The sequence below is a fragment of the Anneissia japonica genome, unplaced genomic scaffold (genome assembly GCF_011630105.1).
Source record: "Anneissia japonica isolate Jap-2015-1 unplaced genomic scaffold, ASM1163010v1 scaffold1889_len2455224_cov183, whole genome shotgun sequence".
In the NCBI taxonomy this organism is placed as follows: Eukaryota; Metazoa; Echinodermata; class Crinoidea; order Comatulida; family Comatulidae; genus Anneissia; species Anneissia japonica.
The window spans coordinates 143,344-150,313 of NW_022752980.1; the positions used below are offsets into that span (position 1 = coordinate 143,344).

Here is a 6,970-nt window from a genome sequence, read left to right on the forward strand (position 1 = left end):
TAAACAAATCTTTATAGAGGGTGACCCTGTTAGCTAGGCTTTTAATAAACAGTGTCGCATTAGAGTGAATATCAACGCATGGATCTTCTGAGCATTTTGATCATAATGATGATAAATTCATCAACAAAGACTGGTTATACTATACTGGCCAACGAAACATCTGCCTTATTTTAAGGAGTGGTCTACATGGTCTACTCTCTTCTATAATTTTCTGAGCCTCATTCAAGTCGCCGATTATGATCTTTCCAATTAATAACTTAAGATTGTGTTTCGCCCTTAAATTATTATTTGGTTGAGTCAAACTATCCGGGATGTCCAAATTATGGTCAGGTTTATTTTACACATTATGATAGACTTCGGAACGGTTTTGGAACATTCTTTTGCAGAGATTGATAGATGTCCACATTTGACGTTAGAAAATGAGTCAATACGAAATAATGTCCTATGGAGAATATTTTTTTTTCTGGCGCGGCGCGATGATCAGCCTCTTTAACTTTATAACGTTTAGTCTTGGAACTGCATGTATGAAGTCGGCATGACTTGGACCAATGATATTCCGACGTTCATCATTGTTATTTAATTGCTACAACCCTTTCAACGTGTATTCACACAGAGAGAAGTCTCTAGTTGGCTCCCAGTTAAATCTGGTGTCCCTCAAGTCTCAGTACTAAGCCCTTTACTATTTGTTATGTATGCTAATACGTTGCACCTTATATATCATCTTCAATGGTTCAATATGCTAACTATGTGTTTATAGAGAAGTTTTGATCATGAGGTCACTGACCTTGCACTTCAGGGTAACTTAACTTAAACTATAGGGTAATGGCCCCAAAAGAACCGACTGAAACCCCAACAAATGTAAAGTTATGATGGAAAAGACAGTGTAAAAAACGATTTTATGTAATTGTTAATTCAATTTTAAAATGTGTGGTTCTCACAATTTGTTAGGCTGTATTATTAAAAAAAAATCTTTCACGATATGGAATTTCATGAGCCAGTAGTTAAATGTAATCGCACTTGTGGTCTGGATTGGATTGGATTGAATTTATTCACCAATGAGAGCCCACGAAAGTCTAGAAGAAGACTTATTTCCAGTAGAGTCCTTCTGGTGGTGATTAGGCAGTACACCGGGAGACAATCCCCTACTCTTTTCCGAAGAGTGTACTGTGTTATTTAACGGGACGAACGGCTTTAACGTCCCATCCGAAAAACGGTGCGCTATTGTAACTTGTATTTCTGCCCTCTGGCTGAAACACAAGGAGAGGCAGCTATGGGAATTAAAACCGGGGACATACAGAATTCCACGGTTCAGCGCAAACACAGTGGCTACCACCAGATTAGCCGACTGAGCTAAGCTGGTCTTATTCGACTACTCTCCGGCGATGCTCCTATGAAAGTATCCCTGCATCTGTTTAAGGCGCTCGTTGTCCCAATTTTGCTGCATCGCTGCCCGATTTGGTGGTTAGTCGTAGGAAGCATATTGATCAGCTTGAGGCTTTGCAAAGGCGAGCGACGAGAATGACAAGGGTACTGGAGCAATCCTATAAGAATAGAATGTTGTCTCTATAAATAATGTCAGTAAAAAAATTAAAAAAAATGTATTTGGTCCTAAACTTTACTTTTTCGTGCGAAGCGAATATTTTATCTAATTTCAATTTCATTGCAAAATTCAAAATCGCCTCAATATCCCCGCAATGTTAGTACTGAACAGGCGCAATTCGGCATTGCTAATATTCTTAACCATTTAGATTGACTCAATTAGTACCTACATTTGTACCTATGCGCACTTTGAAATCTGATTACGTGATACCATATTGCAAAAGCTCAGAAAGGATTATAAATCCAGTTGCAAAAATCAGATAAAATCATTTTAAAACCTCCCCCCCCCCCACACACACACACACATACATCAAAATGATAAAGAATAATATTTGGTTGTTTGGAAATGCAGAGCTTGCATTGGGGTTAAAACTCAGATTTATAGTCAGTTTATTCCGTGGTGATCGGTGTTGCACATGCCCTTAACCTGCCTCAAATCAATCAAATTGACCGGTAAATTAATTTGAATTATTTATTGTTTCCTAGATTTTGAACAAATTATTTGCATTTATTAATTTCAATTTTTTTCTAAAAGGAGACTAAATCGGTATATAATAACCCAACGGCCATTTAACAAATATTATGTGTGCCAAAATAAACTTTTCGGATTTTTAAACGCACAAAGAATAAATTCGATCGTTGTTTCACCGTATCAGATTTTTTAGATTTAAATAACGCTAAAAAAAATTTAAAAATTATATTGAATAAATTGATTTCTTTCTTGATTATATTTATAATGGACATTTAAAACACAATGAAAGACATCCTCTATTTTGATATTTCAGAGTCAATATCTTTACATATCTGACTAAAAAAATATATAACTAGTTATCATTATGAGTGTCTCACGCAAACCACACTTCGCCGAAACCGTATAAGTAAAAAATATATTTTATTTGGAGTGCCCAGCTCGATTTTTCTAGCTGCGTCTTACTATAATGAATATTATAGTAAGACGCGTCTTACTATAACGAAAAAGACAGAATTAAAGAACAAATGAAAACAGAGGCTGACCTAAAGTCGCATGTATCAAGGAATAAACAAAGAACTCAAACCCACACACACCCACATTATAGGCTGTCTCTTATACACATCTAGATGTGTAAACATATATATTATATATATATATAATATATGTTATAATATATGTATATGTATATGTATATATCAGGGGCGTAGCGGAGGGGTATTCAGGAATTAGTCTAATACCAAATAATCAAATACAATTTTGAAATTTTGTTAATTTGTCGCAATACGGAGACAATATTTGCATATTTAATATGCCTTTATGGTCTCAGTATTTCGATAAATTAACGAACACAGCGACATTTAGTATTCTTATGCAGAGTTTACATTATAAGTAATACAATTTGCCTTCCATAAGAGAGGTATTAAAATTTCCCAATAATTAACTCGTTTCGTCAAAGGAACATATATGAGGTAGGCGGATCGCTGAGAAAAGGTTTAACGTTGATAATAGATTACGAGTGCCTCACGCAAACCACACTTCGACGAAACCGTATAAGTAAAAAATATATGTTTATTGCAGTGCCAAGCTCGACTTTTCTAGCTGTGTCTTACTATAATGAATATTATGAAACTCTCTTAAGTAATTAGTTTAACAAACATATACATCCAATACTTGATACTGCAAATGAACTAGTTGCTAGGAGAACATTTCTTTCCAGATATATAAATATATACATATAAATACACTCAACTTGAGTCAATTTGAGTACTTAAGTTTGTCAAATGATGCTAAATGTTCTTACTAACGGTTTTTTTTTAAGTAACCAACTTTTTTCATTCATTCATAAAGGTATTTTATTCAAAAATAATTGTAATTGCAGTACTGTATTAAAGACTGAATTGTAACAATTTTACAAATTCAAAAAAAGAGACATTAAAAAAGGCAAGAGACAAACTTGGAACAGACATTAAAACCATCAGGCACTTAAAATTTAAAAAATATTTTTAAAATCTATACATGACAACAAATACATAAACAGATGAGATATGCAAAATGGTGTATAAAACACCAACTAGATATATTATTAATGACGATACGTTACCTAAAATAATTAAAAAAATAAGATAAAATCTAAGAAAAAAAAAAATATTTTTTTTCCCCTTCTTTCCCCTTTCTTTCCTTTTCCTTCTTCTTAGGCCCTTCTCTCATTCCAAAGTCTGGTCATATATTGCAATGGGCTATTAAAATATCTTTTGGTCCTATGGCTACGGAGAGACAGTTGATTGGCATTTCTACCATGGCACTCAAATCTGGTTTTAGGGATCCAATTTTTAAAATTAACCATTAGTGAGTTGTAAAAGTCCAGGCAAATTTTCTCCCTGCGTTCTTTAAGTGTGGCTAATCCACACAGAGTGCGTGCGTTATCATAGTTATGATAACGGTGTCCTAACATAATTTTACAGGCTCTCTTCTGGATTCTTTTCAGATTCTTGGTTTCATTATCAGTGAGTTGTGAGTGCCAGGCCGGTGCAGCATATTCAATGAGGGGTCTTATAAAGCCATTAAAGATAGTGATCAAATCATGCAAAGGGAGATTGAAGTGTTTTAACATTTTCAACATATATAGTCTACCATTAGCTTTAGATATAATTTTTGTCGTATGTACTCTCCATTTAAGATCAGAGGAGAGTTGAATGCCTAATATTCTTATTGAATCTACTACCTTAAGCGGAGTGCTACAAATAGTCAAGGGGGGGTCATCAACTTGGTTTTTAGAGAAGCAAATTTTCATGGTGGCACATTTACTTGGGTTGAGGTTCATGTTGTTTTCCTTACTCCATTTACCAATAAGGTATTTATCTGAGTTCCTATAAAGTTCATCTAGTAACTTAACTAAATAATGAGTGGTAGACACACCTTTACGATTACCGTACTGATTGAGGTCTATAAGATTACTTTTGTCCTCAAGCAACCACTTGGCCATGAAACCTTCCGCAATTTTCGCAAAATGATCAGTTAGTGCTATTGGTCTCAACTGATCCCATGATGCAGGTCTAGTTTTGGGGATGGGAATGACTGAAGCTTTCTTCCATTGGGAAGGAAGCTGGCCATCTTTATACGACTGGTTTAACATGACTCTAAGTGGTTTGCATTTTCTAATGAATTTAGCTGGGATATTATCCGGCCCGCCAGCTTTGCCTAATTTAATTTTCATAACCTCATTATATACTTTATATTCATGAACTTCAGGGCAATGATAAGGATCCGGTTTGTAAGCAGGTAAATCTAAGGGATCTAAAGGTTTGAGACCATTAGCTACTTTAACAAAATTTGTATTAATGAAGTTGGCAATACTTTTTACTTATACACATCTAGATGTGTATAAGAGACAGGTATTAAAGACTGAATTGTTACAATTTTACAAATTCAAAACTAATTTGCTGGTACCACTGCGAAGGGTTGTTGTCCTTATTACGGTGCACCTTAATTGCATAGTGATCTGCCTTTGCTTTCTTGATTTCCGCAATGATCTTATTATGTAGTCGCTTCCTTTTTGGGTCGTTTTTGTTGTTATGGTAAACTGTTTGTCTCTCCTTAATAAGAGATTTAATCTTGGGTGTCATCCAGGGTTTGTCATCTTGGTGTAACCTCATTGTTTTGGTTGGGAAAAAGTTGTTCATAGCCAAGTATACTGTGTTGTAAAATGCTTCACTTTTTTCTTGGATGGTATCCTTGTCAAAGACTTCCTTCCATTGATGACATGATAACCAAGTACCACAGGCTCGGATGTCCGAATCTTTCATTGGGCGGGCGGTTTTAACCCATAAGGCATTCTTCTGATTTATTATTTGTTGAGGTATCAAAAGTATTGTAGCATGATCGCTATTGCCAATTGGGCATTGTATCTCAGGGGTTGTGTAATATTGGGCCATATTAGTCAGAATCTTGTCAAGTGTAGCATCACCTCTCGTAGGGCCTGTCACAATTTGTTTAAGGTTGCATTGCGTAGAAATTAGTGATGTATCAAGGTCGTTAAAGTCACCAAGGAGTATTAAGCCGGCCTGGTGATGTTTTGTAGTGATAGAGTCAATACTATTAATAAGGTGTTCAATCAAAGCATCTTTGTTAGTGTTATTTGGTGGTGAATAAATAATTGCGAAGAAGAGTAGTGAAATATTCCTTGGTAATCGTTGTGGGCGTATTTTTATCCAAGCAACTTCCAAATTATCGGGAACGATGTCCAATTTTTGAGCTTTGAGGTCACTCCTGGTGTAGAAACATATACCGCCTCCTTTTCTATTAGTTCTGCTTTTTGTGATCATATCATAGTTATCAAGTTTAAAAAATTCCTCTGGCTTAGAGGGTGCAAACCAGGTCTCGGAAATAGCAGCTATGTCAATGTCAAACTGCTGGATGAGAGTATGAAATTCATCCATTTTGTTACACAATGATCTTGCATTGCACAGTAAGATTTTTGGTAAGTATTTTTCTCTGGCTTTACTTACATGTTTCAGCTTCCGTACTGTTCTGAGGTTTGCATGTAGTATTCCAGGGTGCAACTGCCGACGCCTGGGCCTTCGGTCAGAGACAACAACACCGATTTTTCGGTGAATATGTGTACCTCCACGCCTACTCCTACGCCTCTTGGATGTAGACCCAGCCTTTGATTTTAAGTTGGAAAAGGTTTCTTTCGAATCGTACATAAGGTAACTAGAAATATGTAAGCGGTTGATACTGGCCTCTAGTTCCTGTGAAATAGTTGTTATTGTGGAACAAATATTCATATTATGGATTGTGGCGGGTGTACCTAAGCCGCTTGTCCTTCTTGGTTCCTCGCGTGGTGTGTAGTCGCGTCTCAACTGTCTTCAAGTCGGCTTGGTCTATGCCTGGAGAGAAGGGCTTAAAAAACAGGGACGCACAACTGGCGAAAAATCCTATGTAATCACTCGGGACTACGACAATTGATAAGTTATCATCAGAAGTTCACGGATACAACATCAAAACCCAAGTTAAATACGTTGAAAAGAAATAAAATTATGTAAAAATCAACTTCTATTGTGCTTGTGAAATAATATGGAATGGTAATTAAATGATCTTGAGCTCAAATGCAATAAAGTGTTTACACCTTACAATTTAGTAATATTTAGAGATGAGCGACTATTAATACGAACATATACATATATATATAGTTTGATTAAACATTTAAGGTACCGGGTACAACAAAAATTACACATTCAGGACTGGGACATTAGAACTTGTGTAACCCTGCACCAGAATTAAGACTTAGAATGGAGTATGAAATTGAGAACTTCTGTTGGGGCTTCTGTCGAGTTACGCGAGTTCTATAAACAACAATATAATATACAAAAATACAACATTACACATCATATCAAATGAACA

At 35.6% G+C, this 6,970-nt stretch overlaps 1 protein-coding gene across 2 annotated transcripts in view; it reads left to right on the plus strand.

Annotated features, from left to right (window-relative positions):
• LOC117122536 (MAM and LDL-receptor class A domain-containing protein 1-like) overlaps positions 1–6,970 on the plus strand; it is a 114,460-nt gene that overhangs the window by 2,407 nt on the left and 105,083 nt on the right. The window lies entirely within an intron of this gene.